The sequence below is a fragment of the Tenebrio molitor genome, chromosome 5 (assembly GCF_963966145.1).
Source record: "Tenebrio molitor chromosome 5, icTenMoli1.1, whole genome shotgun sequence".
In the NCBI taxonomy this organism is placed as follows: Eukaryota; Metazoa; Arthropoda; class Insecta; order Coleoptera; family Tenebrionidae; genus Tenebrio; species Tenebrio molitor.
Window position 1 is genome coordinate 12,895,241 of NC_091050.1, and position 15,956 is coordinate 12,911,196.

At 39.6% G+C, this 15,956-nt stretch overlaps 1 protein-coding gene across 1 annotated transcript in view; it reads right to left on the reverse strand.

Moving 5' to 3' along the window:
- Positions 1-10,924, reverse strand: part of LOC138130936 (carboxypeptidase N subunit 2-like) — a 38,492-nt gene extending 27,568 nt beyond the window's left edge. Inside the window, exon 1 of the mRNA XM_069047652.1 lies at positions 10,761-10,924. The gene's annotated coding sequence lies outside the window, so the exon portion shown is untranslated. The remainder of the gene's footprint in view (positions 1-10,760) is intronic.
- Positions 10,925-15,956: the final 5,032 nt, after the last annotated feature.

Here is a 15,956-nt window from a genome sequence, read left to right on the forward strand (position 1 = left end):
CATCCCATTTTCTTTCTCTTCATTTTCTTTTTCTGTCAAAAAACTGTTACAACATATTTAAGACAATCAACCATATGAAAAACTGCAACTGATCACAAGTAATTATCTCTAATTCTCCGTTGTGGGGGACGTTCTAAAACCTCCAAAAACCCTTTTAGGTCTCTAATTTCTTTGGTACAGTGTTCAAAATTACTTGATTAGATTTCAATTTTTTTCCGGTCGTTCGTGACACAAAAATAGTCTCGGAAAGTCAAGATTAGTGTCAGCGTAACGAAAAATAATAGGTTTAATCCGAGAAGACGTGTTAACTGGATCGCGAACTTTTAATTAACGCGACCACGCTGTCACCGTGTTCATCCTCGACCAATCAGTATCGATTATTTGAAGCCTTGCCCAACAGAAAATCCAGTATGACCATGGTGACGTTCATAATTGGTCGATCATGCAAGCTGTCGTGTAAATTTCATGGACGTTTAATTCTACACACCTGTAGTCGAGTAGAGTCACGCGAATTAACCCTCGTGCAGTAGTGTACAATTTTCCCATGGCAATTTGACAGCTTCCGCCTTAATTAACATCATAATAATTGCTCTAAAAACTGCTTTCCCATTATTTACACCGATCAATGCGTAACACTCCGACCGCTGCAACTGCCAACAAATCGAAATTTCAAAGCGAACAAAATGGAACCGAAAATGGGCCAATAAATATAAAGGTAATTTTTGTCGGCGAGGATCCCGCCAAAAAGCTAATTTAGGCGACGGTTAAAAAATCAAGTTCTTAATTACCCGAAATGATTTAATTGCACAAAGCAATTTGTACCACGGCCGTCCCACCCATTCCCCGACTCACTTTAAACTTTATTATAGGGCAATTATGTTAATTTTATTTGGGTTTAAACGGACGGCGCTTCTAGGTGGTGAATATTTTAATACAGAATTAACCGAAAATAAAAAACTCTCCCCGGTGGAGCACACGTGATTTATCGTTTCCTTTTCGACAGGAAAACCCTCTCACGGTACACTTGAAACGCTTAATCGATTAATTAGGGGATAATGCAAGACGGAACGGTCGGAATTGGACGTTAAATTCGATATAATTGGGGCCGGTGATAATTTCATTAAGGGCATAAAAAGCCGGACGGCTGAACAGGGCGAGGTCGTGTAAACTGTGAAAGAACGAGGAGAGAGAGCATTGTGGGTGCCACATGGGACCGCGACACCATGAGAAAGAATAACATTTTATGTGGCGCTTATTCGAGACCCGTCGATAAATAAAATATATACTCCAGTCGTCGCAAAAGTGGGTCACGGCGACACCCCGGCGACACCCATTTTTACCGCGGCCGGTGTTTAGTTCGAATTGAGTCGCTGTCAAACTTAATGCTTAAAACTTAATGGACAGCGTGTTGGCTCCTGATCCCTTATCAAGATTTATCGAGTATAAATTGGCATAATCGGCAAACTAGCTGCGCAGATTAAATCCTCGGAGGCGGCGAAAGCTGCGGCTTTAAAATTCCGGTACGTCTGCCCCTCATCAGCCTCCATTAAGCCCAGGTCAGCGTCGCATCTACAAAGCTCGCCCATAATAGAATTCGAAAGCTGCTAATTCCTCTGAACCGCGACGAATTAAAACCATAAAGGCTGTCACGGATGATGCGTTTTTCCCTCCTCCTCCCACGATTTTTTACACATTCGAGGCACGAAAATAATCGGTCGGACCGACACCGAAACAATAAACGAAGCGACAGCGATTGTTTTTTTCTTCGGCGTACATGTAAATATTTGAAAAATCTCACGCACATGGTATACCGCGTGTTGCGTTTTTTACGCGGGCAAAAAACCAACCAGGTTTATTTTTCATGAAGAGACACTCGACGCATTTTGTAAATATTTGTGCGGAGTTATGAGAGGGAGAGGGCGTCAGCTTTTTCCACGAATTATTCAGAGTGTGCTTGTCTAATGCGGTCACGTGCGTCCCGAGCAAAAATACATCCAACGTCCCCGGAGGCAGGAAACAATAAAATCCGGTGGGAACCGGCCAGGAACAGAAAAAGGAGAAAAGTGCGAGTTGCGTACGATGCGCGCTAGTGAGCGGTTGCCTTAACTCGTTCAAATGTGGAAAGCTTGAATGGGTAATTTTTGGGTGAGGAGGCACAGCACGGGTCAAGATCTGGGGGGGTCCCCACGCTAAGAAATTAATAGAAACACTCCAAACAAATCACGCAGATTGCTTGGGGGATGTCCCGCTGTTACTCCCTCGTAAAATAAGACGAGCCTCCGTAATGGGATCTCTGCGAGTCGGTCCTGCGGTCCGCCTGTCAATATAATTAATTCGAGTTTCCTGCGATTTTGCAAGGGCGTGTCCGACCAATTTCCCATAAGTATAGAGTATCGGAGGCGCTGTCGATCAATTATTGGAAACGCGATCCGTAGTTGACACAACAAAAACCGCACGTAAGGGAAACCCTCTAACCGAGCTAATGTATTTACGATGGAGCGGTGCTCCTGTTGTCCCATCGCGATAGCACCGGTGTTTGCTTTTTACGGCGGTTCTTGTGTTTGCAGGGCCGCCGGCAACTTAGCGACCACCCCGTCGAGTAACGTTAGATGTTAATGGGGACGGCGTTTTGAACGGCCGATGAAACGGGATAGCCACCGGTTAATGCGGCGAAGAACGCCGTGATGTACAGGGGCACACTTTGTATGTAAACCAACAGACGTGGTTTACCCAAGGGGCGCCGTTATAATAGAAATTCATGTTTTACGTGTTTAATATCCGGCCCGAGGGCAACAAGGGCCGCAAGACTAATTGACGGCTTTGAAATACACGTCATTTCCGAGGCACGTCTTCGTCAGGAGACGAAAGACAAGAATCGAGATACGGGGTTGGACAACGATTATTCACCCAAATCACCCTGTACGCTACGGTTAAACTCACGTAAATAATTTCTGACCTTGTTTTGATAGTTGAACAACGAGATGATGAACCGAAGGCGATATTTTTTCAATTTGTGAATGAAAGCGAGTTAAATCAATCGGGCTAAAAATAATTACGCTTTTCAATACAGCGAGCTTTAAAAATATCCAAAAGGTACGGCAATAAATGGCTATAGAATATCAATTGTCCTCTTTATTGTCATTTTAGCGTATTTCATGTCGGGATAAAATTTCGAAAAGTAGCACAATAAATCATTTTTATTTTTTTCTCAAATAATAAAACTGGATATGGAGATGAATTATTGCGCAGACAATGCATTTTTAGCGGGGTGCGAGCAGGGCCGGCTCGTGGCCGAAGCACAAAAATTTGACCGCGAAAATATGTACTTCCTGTGTTAAAAAAATTCTACTGCAGACAAAAAACTTGCTCTATTCGCTACTTTTTTTGTCTTGTGTGACTTGAAATCACATTATATTGTTGACAGATATCGATTGCTTAAGTGTGAAGGAATGTGACGTCCACGTAAAGTTTTTTTTTTAAGTTTGTCCAAAAGTTCGTGAAACTGTGTGCTCGAGCTGTCCCCCTGTCAATTACTGAAGCGTTGGGAAAGAGAAATAAACAGTTACAGGAAATTTAAACAAATTTAAGTCCAGTTAAAACTTCAATTTGTCTGGCTTAACAAATTAAAGGCCTTAACCAATCGCTAATTGGATCTGACAAATAATCGTACGTTAGGCCACAGAGAATTTAAAATAAGAATCAAGGTTCTAAGTGCTCTCCACAAATGCAACAATCCTGTACAGGGTGAGTCAAGTTTTACCGCCCGCACGATAAACCATATTAAAAAAATAGTAAAAATTACCATAAATAAATACCTCATTGTTGGTAAACAGCCAACAAACATCTGTTGAGAACTTTTCTAGTAATTCTTAAGTCCTTAAAGAGTACCATAAACAATCCACGTCAACCTCTTTTGTGGAAGTGACCGCTCAATTTAACAATTAATCATAACTAAATTTTACAATTTAATATCAAATTCCATTTATTTTAAAAACCAGTGTGTCCAGGATTTCAATTTTTCCTAAATGTTCGAAAGGACTCTCATTAATGTAGCGGTTATTAAATTAAAACGAAATATTTACCTGTTTATTATTAAAAATTTTGAAATTTCAACAGAACGTTCTATAGTATTCTCAATTTCGTTGTAGATCGTAAAATTTTATGGTACTTTAAGTTAAAGATCTTGCGGGGCTTATAAATCCTAGTTTACCACTAGCAGGTAATATTCTAAGCAGGGTTGTATGGTACATTTTATACACAGTGTGTCCAAAAAGTCTGCAAACACCCAAATGAAAACCTAACGCATAATTTTTGAAAAAAATCTAAAGACAGGTCAATTAATATTTTAAAAAAGCTTTCTGCTGATAGTGTCTGTTCGGTCTTCTCGATGACCTTGAAAAAGTTATTGTTATTAAAAAAAAATTACGTTTTTTCAGGAAATTTCTTAGGTAAATTTAAAATCTTTTTGACCGTCGGGTAGACCATTAAAACGGTAGTAAAAATGCGACGTTGCCTCTGATGACATCACAACTCTTTCAAGGTCATCAAAAACAGCAAACAGATACCATCAACAGAAAGCTTTTTAAAAACGCTAGTTCACCTGTTTTTGCGTTTTTCTCGAAAATCACTGGTTTCTATTTTATTGGGGTGTTTCCAGACTTTTTGAACACACTGTTTTTGCATTGTACGGGAAATGGCACGCGCCGCTTCCCAACCTTTTCAAACCCAATCATTATGCCCGTTAATCGCTCATAATATCAATAAAATTTTACGACCTACAACCAAATTGAGAATACTATACAGAGATACTCAATCCTGAATTCCTGAATTTTTTCAGAATTTTAAATCGGTTAGAAGTGGGTGTTTTCGTTCGGACGGTAAAATTTGACTCACCCTGTACAACAAATGCAAAAAAAATTGAAATATGTAAGGAATGCCACCTTTAAACATGCGCCCCCCTAGCAAAAACCTGCTTTGTCAGTACTTAAAACTACTCCAGATGAGCTATAATTACATAACTACCCCTTTTCGAAACACCCACAAGAACATCCACTTCATTTATCTAATTTGTTCGTTTATTCCGTACCATCCTGTACTGATCTTTTAATTTTAGTTTTCAATAACACTGTCAAACACTTCGTTGCCCCCATTTACATACTTTCCTTTAAACTAAGCCACCCAAACGAGCCGGGAAGTCATTTTTCCGGATCCAATATCCCATTCATAAATTTTTATTCCAATAATACAACCTTCTCCCGGATCTCATTTAAAAATAATCTTTTACAATTCGCACCCCTGTCTGCGCCACCTCGTCTTATCGAAACTTTCCTCTAATTCCGTTAGAAAAATTGTCCACAATTGCATCGGAGCACCCTTGCAACTGTTACCCTCATCAAGCACTCCCAACGTGCCATGTTCACTTCAAAATAAACTCGTCGCACCTCTGCCTGCCAATCACCCCATCCCGCTTCTTAATTATTCGTTGCGAGCGTGTGCGATCTACTTCCTCTCGGCTCTTATTTTCGGCCGATTTACCGTTGACGAGCCGTCAACGGCACCGCCCCCGGCAACGCGGCACAAAGGCCGTCGCACCCGCTTTGAGCGAATTACCCTGCACCGCACGCGTCCGCTGTTCCGCCTGGAAATGAAAAATTTTATGCAAACGTCACATACGTGCCGTAACTGCTTTTAAAATCGCCACCGTAATGGCTTCAGGGGTCGCCGATCAAAATAGCTCACGGTGGAGGGACCGCATCCAGACGGCGCAGCTATCCAAACATCCCTCTCCCGTTTTTAATATCCCCGTTATGATATTAATGCACAGGAAGCGTTTAACAGTTAAACACACAAATATTCCCACGCCGTGACCACGTGTCTCACCCCCGGCCTAATCTATCGAATTACCCCCAACAAAAGGAGGCGGCGGGCGCCGCCGACTGCCAGGTATTTAATTACGGTCCCGCGCAGGGGCAGTGATTGATGGGGTGGTGTGGGGTGTCTCTTGGACCAACAACGGACACAGTTGCGCAACTCGCGAGATTTACAATTCCAAGAGCCGGAAAATTACTTAATGGTGATGTTTATGTGTGTTGGGGGGTTTTGTTTTCTGGAGAGAAAGAACAGGGAGGAACTGGGCGATTTATTTAATGCGGATTCGAGTGCTGGCAGGTACAAATGGAACGAATCAACAGATTTTCTTTCAGCGGTGTGGATTTTGACACATGCATTTATCCCGGGAGGATATATGAAACGACGCTTTTGATTTATTGAAGACGGAAAAATGAAAGCGATACGACAATAACGGGGCTCACAGCATCCCGAAAAAGTTTAATCCGTACTCGGATGGTCATAATTGCGATTGATCGCGACAATCTGTCACTGCAGACATCCAATTCGCACGTTTGTTTTTCTTTTAATCGTCGAACAAATCTAGTGGTGTCAATTTTAGTGTGAAAGGGAGCTAAACGCGTCATGAAAGGACATCATCAACGCCACCTTTGCCCTTTTCAAATCACGCGACCATTCTCCCGTCTTCCTGCGTCTAATTATAATATGGAGTCCGACGGTAGGCAGCAATTGACATGTCGGAAATAATTGGTCAATAACCCGCAGACGTGTATTCCAAAGGGCAATTCGGATGAGTTAGTGGACCTGTGCGGTTCCGGTCCCTATTATGTCCGTTCCTCACATACACGATGTGCAATTTAACCCGGCTTTTCCCTCGAGCTCCGGCTGCGATTTCCGGTTAGTTTTTTCCGCGTTCGAGTCTGTGAAACTGCGCTGTGTCACAGTTATGGCACGCAAAAAAATGACGGGGCGTGCTGCGACGCGATGCACTGAAACGCGCCGTCCCCAGAGGTGCATTGTTCGGATGATGATAGCGGTTGAACGCCTCTCGTGTTTAATAATTCGCATCAACAACTGACGAGGCGCTTATCCAGTGGAATTTAATTCCAGACGTGGCTCTCATATCTATCAAAAAATTGCGTTATCCGCTGAATCGGCGCTCCGGGAAGCGCTCTTCACAAGGACAAAAGAGCAGTACGCGCGACGCGATAAAAATTCGCACCATTTCGATTTTATTGCTCGGATAAAGAGACGTGTGCACATCTAGAGACGCAACAAAATGACTCACGCTGCCGTGGAGATTCTTATTTTCACTCGGGGGGGCTCTCGAATTTTCCGAATTACAAGCTTGTGGGGTGCGCGTGAGGCCGCTCGAAGCCCTAAAACCGCGAAACAAATGTAAATGAAACCTTTTCGTGTCGCTCTCGATAACATTACTAAAGGTTAATTCGTCCCGGGAAGTGAGTCTGGTCGAGTCTTGATGAAATGTCAGCTTGACCTTGAAAAGGGCAACTTCAAGCTCGGTTGGATCCGTCGCGGCACAAAAAACATTTTGTGCGTCTCCAGTTCGATCCGATTCTCACGATGAGCAGACGGCAGTCGAGGTTCAATCGAAAAGATTACGTTGACGTATCTGCGTAAAAAAGGCAAACACGAGCATCTGCGCGACGGAGCCAGCTGACGAGGCAGACACAGGTGGGACATTCCGTTAATTATAATAAATCCGTGATGGGTCTGGCGATTGTTGCGTCTGATTCCGAATCATTAATTCTCCCGATGAAGATTAAGCGTCGAGGAGGTCGGAAGCGGTCCAGTAGGAATAAATCACGGCTAATTGTATTAGGCCAGGTGAGTGCATCTGGAGGGCGGGCTTGTTCATACAATTAACGGCTGGACGCAAGTGGGGCACAGCTTTTTATTCAGATGGATGCGGTTCTAGACGGGAGCGAACGGTGGCACCGAAGGAGGAGTCAAGGGCACAGGCGCGGGACGGTGTGGCGAGTTTTGCTACAAAATTGACAACGAGATCGTTTTATATTTATAAAAAGAGAGTCGCAAATTCGATAATTCCACGATCGGTTACTTCCAACAGTTTTCAATCTTACTGGCGTGTTCAGGCGGATAACGTGCTAAAATAAAGAATAAATGAGTAACGTAACCTCAAAATCGGATTGCTCAATTACCTGTCAACAACAATTCCCGCTACATAATTATTCACGAAATGATTACAAACACGGATAGATAAACTATTTGTGGTGGAAATTTTAACCGCGTACGTTAAAAATTTAAATAAATTGTTGCAAAATTCAAAACAATCAAAATGGTGAATGCGCTCGTACCAACATGATTAAATATCACCAACGAAAGACGAAAAAGAATCGAATTCCCTAAATATCGTTACCTAAATTATTGGGGATCAAAAATTGCAGGTAGAGGGGTAGAGTATTCTTGGGGTCTATTTTTTACGTATATAATTTAGAAAAGATTGAAGGCTCAAGAACTCATCTCACAACCATTACCAATCATCCAATTACTAATTTAACCCCACAGGTGTAAAATACTAATAATAATAATCTTTAAACAAATGCAATTGGGGGACGAAATAAAAATCTGATCAAATTCTCTCCTTAGCGCGTTAGCAACAATTACTGTTTGAGTTGGCAATAAAACCGGTGACTTTTATGTCATGTTCCAAGGAGAAAACCATTTTATCAATAAAAGATTACAAAAACCAACACGTTTAAATTTGAAATTTGTGTCAGCTGTCAATAATGACAATAAAACAAAGGGAAATAGGTACAATTCAGTCTTTCCAACTTTAAGTAAAAATTTTTATTGCCAACTGAAACAGTTAGGTAGGTATTGCTGCTCTCGCGGTAATTTATCAAACATTGTAACTGCCAATGTCAAGTTTAATCCCAATTTGTGAATATGTCCTTATTTTTAATTTTTTATTTTAATTATTACAAAACAGAGACAGAGGCATTTATGTCAAATAGTTATTTTCGCAGCGGGTGCTACAATGGTTTGTCACTTAGCAAAGGGTAACATATTATTATTATTATGCCAGACAAGCGGTGATAGAATTTCCCACAACCTCTTGACCAATCTTGTGCATATCAGATACAACAACAGATAATTTAGATTATATCAACACAACATTTCGACATACAGTTTAGTCGAGTTCTTTACTATAATATAAAGTTCTTAAAAAAGTGTAATTACTGTAATTATGGCCTTTAGCTAAACCATCAATATGATCCCACATGTTTTCTGTTCAGTTTAAATCAGGGGAATATGAAGGTCAATAACGCCTAACATCTGTTGTTTCTTGTAGAAAATGTTGTACTACTAAAAATTCACCAAATTTATGATTCAAGTCTCCTCATGAGATGAAACAGTTAAAATTTAAATTGTTCAGTTATTTGTAAAATTCTTGCACCTGATTCATTCATTTAAAATGATGTTAAATTCAAAAATAAAGAAAAATCAATAAAGGCATGTTTTTGAGTGAGGTGATCGTTGAAATAAATTCTATACATGATCATATCTGCATATAAATGATATTTTTATCATCACCTTTTTGCCTAAAATGGCGCTCATACCCTTCAGATACAGCGCCCTCTATGTGCAACATCTCCATTAAAAATTGTGTCACTTGGGGAACCACACCAAATAAAACACTTTTCCCACATTGAATTGTTTATTCTTCAAAAAGTAACACATAAAAATGATTTATTTTCTTTTTGCATTTGTGTGATCCTTTCCGCCTGTACGATGTGTTGCATAACTCCGCACTACTAAAAATGCGACCTTTCCAGCCCTCGGGATGGATCAATCAAAGCTCAGGTAAAATCAGTTACCATTCCACCCCTCGAAATTTCACCCAACATCTGCCCATTTGTCCACACAATAAAAGCCAACTATTCATACGCAAATTCCATTGAACTCGCTTCCACTGGCACCACACGGGCCGCTTTTGATTTTTCGCCATTTATTACGTTTCATCGAAAAAGTTCGATTACAATTCCCCCTTTTTTTCTTTGATGTAGAAGTGAAAACAATTCGATAACGCTACACCGGTCCGAGTCCGGCCAACCTATTAAAATTTATCAAAAAAAAAAGAAAAACAAATCCCCGTTACTCCCAGTTCACGCCCAATTTAACATCGATGATGATTGTTGCAGGATGTTTACAGTACGCCGTGTACAGAGCGAAACTCCAAACTGGCAAACTTAATTATTTCGAAGTTTATTTTAGGTGGTGGTGTGTTGAACGGAGCTTGTTTAAATTAATGGGATTACTTTCGTCTAGTGATAATGAAACAGTCTAATTAAACGAAACAAGCTGTTAGATTCCATTAGGCTGCGACCGGAACCTCGGGACAATTACTCCGGGGCCACCTGAACGATTCGTGAAAAATGGAGAGCGATTATTTTGGAGCAGTTGAAAAAGCTCCAGTCTCGTAAAAAATGACACGATGACGTCCTCCCATTAAACTCGTGAAAGGATATAATGTATTATGTGTCGCGAAAGCCGCGCAAAAAATTGCATATGTCATAATAACACAACGCAAAATCTAAAAATAAACGAATTTATCTCGGCATGTGGGGTCCAGCCACCCCCACAGGACCAGACATGCCCCAGGTGCGGAATTTTGCCGACACAAAGCCCATGACGACACAATTGCAAAAATACAGGTGGCACCTCCAAGAAAGGGCAACAGGTAAACGCACCGGCACCCCGATTCGGGCAAAACACCCCGGCTCGCCGTTGCCATGGCGACAACAGGATCCTTGAATCGGCGATGATCGAATCGAGGGGACCCACACTGCAATTATCCTAACAAACGGCAGCAACGAGGTCGCGAAAATAAAAACCGCCGCCGGTGGACGGCGGAAACGGCGACTCACCTCGCGGAAGTCGGGGGCGATTCCGGCGGAACTGGTCAGCACAGCATCGGGGACCCGGTGGAGGTCCCGTCACACTCCAAAATCAACCACGTGCACCAATAATTCAAAAAAAAACACCCACTACACCGCTTTGCATCATAGTAAGCACTGGAAGACATTCGAATCGCGCATGCAGCGTTCAAAGCCCGCTCGATCGGTTCGAGCATGCGCGCTCCTTTTGCGCGCTTTCAACTGTTTCAAAGAGGCCGCGATCGGATTTATTCTTCGTGCGATGAGTAATAAGGGGTAGGGGATGCACCGCGTCAGCCTAATCTGAATGTGCACCCCTGTGTGTGCTCGAGTTACCCCCGGGGTGCGATCGCAAGGTGGCGGCGGAAGGTCCGGCCACGCAGATCCTGTGACGGATGGAGGTTTTATTGGGCCACTAGAGGCGAGTTATTGTCCTGTTCTGTGCGGAACGGCGTGCTTCACCGAATTAAGGAGCACATCCTGATCGGAAAAAAGTGGATCAGCGGATCTTTCATGACGGGATAAAATACCTGCGGGTCGCTGTTTTATTGCTTTTTTACTGCGTGCCAGGATAATTTGCAAAGGAATGATAAAAAGGAATGGTCACTGCTCTGCAGCTAGGACCTTGTCGGGGTTTTTTATGCATATTAAACCGTGACTAAACCCACGTGAAGTGCACAGGGGTTGGAGCTTTTACAATTCATCTCCTGTAGCAACCCTTCCTACAGGATTTGTTCAGTACACATCGAGTATCGGGGTGATTAAAATGAGAGGGCAAGAAAATTCCTCCGATGATGGAATTGTTGCACGCGCTGCCACTCAAATTTCAAAATAAAATTGATGTATTCGAAAATTTCCCAAAAGGATTGTTTTTAAGCAATTTCGCCACCCCGCGCGGGATTTCCGTTTCCGTTCGTTTGAACCGACAGATTCGATTTAAAAAGTTGTAAGCATGAACGTCAGGGCGCAATTCGATTAGTTGGAAAAAATGGCGCCATTTTCGCCTAAATTTAGTTGCTAATAAATCTATATAAATTTCGCCCTCTTACTTTGTTTTAAGCCCCATGAATATTCATGGCAAATCTACTTTCCTTTTGAGTTAATTTGAATATCAAAACAAGTGTAGATTTACGAATTAATTCATTGTTTAATTTTAACGGGGAAAACGAAAAGTTCCCACTTAAAATTCCGACAGTGCATTTTTCAAAGTGCCTCGCGTTACTCCATCAAACACGAAATGATTACCAATAAGAAAGGCGACCGCAGGGACCACCGACTGCGAGTTCAAACCAGCTCCTTTCAGAATTTTACATTTTTACACCCAAATCGACAACATCCACCGGTTCGAGGCTATCGTTAATTGCATCTTGTTAGTTCCTGTCTGCACCCCTTGTGCTCCCTCGCTCGCAATTTATTTCCATATTTTTGAAACGGTCCACTTGCCCTAATTGCGTGTCTCCCCCGATAATTATTTATTCTCGGTTTAAGTCCCACCTGAGGCTGCCGACAACAATCTCCACAAATGCAAACAGTTTATGTGCGTTGGAGTGGCACAGGGGCTGTGCCCGTGTATTCACATTTCAATAGTGGTGGTTACAACTGAAAGGAATACAAGGAATGTGAATTGAGGAAATGAAGAAAAGACAACAGATAAATTAGCTATTTATACAACGAGTTGCAAAATGAGCGTCTTTTTTGCACTAGACATGACAATTGGACAACATGTCGTGTGCAAAAAAATAGCCATTTTGCTACGAGTTTCTACAAGATTTTTTTTCTAATTTCGTTACGAAAAGCACACATTCTAATTAAAATCCTGTTTAAATCTGCTATTTCAATAATTTTCCGGGATAATAATACTAATGTCACTTTTTAACACTTGTGATAATATAATGTCACTTTTTAACACTAGTGATAATATAATGTCACTTTTTAACACTAGTGATAATATAATGTCACTTTTTAACACTAGTGATAATATGATGTCACTTTTTAACACTTGTGATAATATAATGTCACTTTTTTGACTAGTTATTAAATGAAGCACGTTTCACAACTAAAACGACATATCACAATGGTTACTTTTCGTAACTGAATTAGAAAAATAAATTTTTGTGCTACTGCATCAGAAAAGTAAAGCAAAAATAAAACATGAGAGAAGAAAATAGCAAATCAAGAAAGAAAAGTGGAAAAGAATCAAATACATAATAGAGATTTATTTGAAATTTTGTGACAACGATAAGAAGAAAGAAAGGGAAACAATTGACGCAATTGTGAAAAAGGGCAATCTGAGGGAAAAAATACTAGAATGTAGGGTCAAAAATTACAAAAATTATGAAGTATCTGCAAAGTATGCAAATCATGAAAATGTTAAAAATAATTACACCAAAAAAAGAAAAAAGGACAACGAGACAACTTAATAAAAAAAAAAGAATAGAACAAAAAAGACTTATTGATAATAGAAAAAAAGAAATAAGGTATCTGAAGAGATGGATCATTATTAAGTAAAAAAAGGAAAGAAGTAACGAAATGTTCGGAAGGTATTAAATTAAATGTAAATAAAGAATTTGAAAAATTATCATTTAACTAAATAAATGAAAAATACTAGATAATAATGGAGAAACAACAAAGTAAGAGAAATAAAAATGAAATAAAAAAATACGGAAAATTAATAAAGTAAAGATTTGTTGTTTGTTTAAAAATATATTAACATAAACAGCAGAATAATCTCTATAAGAAAAAAACATTTATATTATTGTAACGATAAAAAATTCATCTTGAAAAAATCAAAAACAGTAATATTCCAAAAGAGAAAAGAAGTAATCAAAGAAAACAGGACATCAATTAATAAAAAGGTAAAAGATAAGAAGTAATAATCAATATCTACTGTACTATTTGGAGAAAGAAATAAGAAAATTGTGAAAAAATAAACACAAAATAAACTAAAACAATAGAAAAAAATTTTGAATTTTGACTAGGTGAACAAAAAACGGGAAAAGAAATTTGCCTTTTGCAGGTTTGGTGCATCGATGTAAAGAGCAAAATAATAGAAACAAGAAAATAGCGCTGAAGAAGAGCAATGGTTTTATAAAAGGATATCGGAAGACAATACATAATTTGTAGAAAGCGATAAACAAGAGAAATAATGCAATGTGTATTACGAAAGATTTGAAAAGGATATATTATTATTATTATAAAAAGAATTAGGTGCAGAAAATAGAAAAAAAATTGAAAGAAATAGTTTGCCAAAAAAAAATCTGGTATTCACAAAAGTTTTTTTTTTGTCACGCATGCCGTGGTGGACACTTTCAACGTGTTTTATAATAAAATATCATAAATTATTTCTTGTTTCATTTCCTAACCTTACAAGCAGCGGTTTTATTTATCTTTGACGCTTTTTACACAAATTAAGAGAGACAAAAACACCAAAAGTATGATGAACAGAAAAAAAATTACGTGAAGGGAAGAATGAATGGCACGAAGAATAAATAAGAGAAAGGAAGAGGTATTATTAAAGAAAATTACAAGATTGACAATTATCTGGAACGTGAAAAAAATTAACGACAGTGATAATTAAAAAAAAAGAACAAAACATTGCAAACAGGGAAATTAATAAATAGAAAAGAAGGAAGATAATAAATAACGAAAAATTAAATGCAAAGATACAACAACAATTGTAGGACAAATAGAATAAGTAAATAAAAAATTCTTTCTTGGCAAAGATGGAAGAAACATTGGTGTGGCGATAGTACAAAAAAGACAAAGATATACATATAATATATCTTAGAGTAATATAAGAAAGATAAAAACATTTTGTAAATCCAAAATAGAGTGAAATGCTTAGATTTATTCAGCATCCAAACAGAATCTTTGAGAAAAAAATGTCTACGAAGTTGATAGAAATGTGATTTTTTTGGTAAAACAGAAAAAACTTTGTCGAGTGGAGACAACTAATCACGTGACAATTTGTCAAGAAATAAAAAAATGTAATGTAACAAACCGAAAAGAATAGAGATAGGTACAGTGATATCGAAAATAAATTACAAAAAGGAGCCTTTTTCCTTATTTTCTTTGGCAAAAGGTGCATGAAATAAGTCTCTTTTAGGACTTTTTCGTGAAAAAATACCGAATCTAAATTATATTCGATATACTAAACAATCTCCAGAAGAAATTGACTGAATGTGAGAACAATCCCGATATGTCGAGCAAAGAATCGAGTTTAATAATTTTTTTATTGGCACCGTAACACTCATTCCGCACGTGGGACCGTACCTCTGGTTCTATATTTAAAAGCGTGTGGTGCGTACACCGCCTTAGAATGCATGCGAGTACTCAATTAACAGTACAGGAAATGTGCGTGTGTGTTTTCGCCGTGATTATTATTAATATGGACACGTACGTCCCTGGAAGCCGCTTAAATAAATAATGGAGGGATAGTATAGGAACCCCTTCAGCATGTATTTATGTTCGTATCTGAGAAACCTCAGGAGGCAAACTGGAATTATTGGGGCCCGGATACGGGCGTTGCTTCCATCTGAGCAACAAATCACGTTTCCAATAATAACAGCTTTACAAACAACATAATGAAGAAGTGATTGTTTTTAGTCGGATGAATTATTAATGAGGCGGAGGTAAAAGAATAACCGAGCTAGTTAACCCGCTGGTTTATTCCCTGCAGCCAACGAGAAAACGAACCGAAAAAATTAATTAAAACTGCGCTCCTATTATTGCAAGCGGTTTGTTTTTTATTCGAGGATTTGTCGTGAAAGAGAGTCGTTAAAGGTCGCATAAAATGGAGATTTAATGGCGGAATGGCCATGCCATAAAATTTATATTGGGAGAGAACTAGGCAATCATTGTGGCGATTCGAGGTGCACTTCGGCTTAATTGAGTCCGCAAAACGCATTTTTTCTTCCAATCGCGGGACAAGTGACTGAACATGATCGGGGTTCGGCTCAGACATTCGATATCTCCGATCGAATTCACCAATAACAATTTGTGGAACCCAACACCTAACCCCAACTTGTCGCAGATCCAATTCCTCCAAAACTGATACGTCCGAGGTCTTCGCATTCAAAACCAAGAGGAATTGCCAGGAATGCGGCAAGACCTAGCACTGCGCTTGGACTAATCGCAGTTGGAATTACTTCGCGTCTTCTATGGTGCTTCCACATGCTCCTGCACCCA